General features: G+C 58.0%; 1 protein-coding gene across 1 annotated transcript in view; it reads left to right on the top strand.

Annotated features, from left to right (window-relative positions):
• c3a.5 (complement C3a, tandem duplicate 5) overlaps positions 1-1,441 on the top strand; it is a 24,850-nt gene that overhangs the window by 3,003 nt on the left and 20,406 nt on the right. The gene's annotated exons all lie outside the window — the stretch shown is intronic.

A 1,441-nucleotide genomic window follows, 5' to 3' on the forward strand; every position in this document is an offset into this window, starting at 1 on the left:
GAGTACACGAGAGGACACGGGCTCTACACGGAGATTATAGAATCTCGCAAACGTGTTAGGTGTCGCCCAGCCGGCAGCTCTACAGATGTCTGCTATCGAGGCGCCCCATGCCAATGTCCAAGAAGATGCCACTCCTCTCGTAGAGTGTGCTCTCACTCCGAGGGGGCACGGTAACCGTTGGGCGTGGTATGCTAAGACTATAGCCTCCACTATCCAGTGGGCAAGTCTTTGTTTGGAGACAGCCTTTCCCTTCTGCTGTCCTCCGAAGCAGACAAAGAGCTGGTCTGAGGTCCTGAAGCTCTGCGTATGGCCCACGTAAGTGCGCAAAGCGCGAACAGGACAGAGCAGAGCAACGGCTGGGTCTGCCTCCTCCCGGGGCAGCGCTTGCAAGTTCACCACCTGATCCCTGAAAGGCGTGGTGGGAACCTTGGGCACATAGCCGGGCCGGGGCCTCAGGGTTACCTGGGACTTTGGGCACATATCCAGGCCGGGGTCTCAGGACAACGTGAGAGTTACCCGTACCGAATTCTAGGCACGAATCGTCGACCGAAAATGCCTGCAGGTCCCCTACCCTCTTGACCGAGGCCAATGCGGTGAGGAGCGCTGTCTTTAACGACAGAAACTTAAGCTCTACTGACTGCAGAGGCTCGAAGGGCTCCTCCTTCAAGGCTGTCAGGACTGAGGGGAGATTCCAAGAGGGTAACAGGTGAGGGAGTGGAGGATTTAGCCTCCTCGCCCCTCTGAGAAACCAGAAAACCAAGTCGTGCTTCCCTACAGACTTACCGTCTACTGCCTCGTGATGTGCGGCAATGGCGGCAACATACACATTGAGGCTTGTAGACAGGGCTCTAGCTGAAGTGATGGTGTTTATTACCGCTGGAGGTAGCCCACCTAGAACCTCCGCGTCCCGTTCAGGGACCACACGTGGAGATTCCACAAGTCTGGACATGGGTGTCAGAGGGTGCCCCTCTCTGAGAAAGGTGATCCCTCCTCAGAGGAATTCGCCCATTTTTACCTGCTCCTCGTCCTCCCTGACCTCGCACAGTGTCTGTGCGAGAAGGCTCACTGGGGGAAACGCATATTTGCGTAGGCCCCGAGGCCAGCTGTATGCCAGTGCGTCCGTGCCGAGGGTCCCCTCGGACAGGGAGTAAAACAGCTGGCAATGGGACGTGTCCGGGGAGGCAAACAGGTCTACCTGAGTGTCTCCAAATCAGCTGGACTGTCTCGAGGTGGAGTCGCCATTCTCCCGGAAGGGCTGGCTGACGTGAGAGCTCGTCGGCTGCACGATTGAGCTCGCCTGGGACATGAACGGCGTGAAGCGACCTCAGATGCTTCTGACTCCAGAGGAGGAGATGGCGGGCGAGTTGCGACATGCGACGGGAGCGTAGACCGCCCTGGTGGTTGATGTACGCAACGGTCGCAGTGCTGTCCGTACGGACCA

The sequence above is a fragment of the Sinocyclocheilus anshuiensis genome, unplaced genomic scaffold (assembly GCF_001515605.1).
Source record: "Sinocyclocheilus anshuiensis isolate Anshui unplaced genomic scaffold, SAMN03320099.WGS_v1.1 scaffold274, whole genome shotgun sequence".
Lineage (NCBI taxonomy): Eukaryota > Metazoa > Chordata > Actinopteri > Cypriniformes > Cyprinidae > Sinocyclocheilus > Sinocyclocheilus anshuiensis.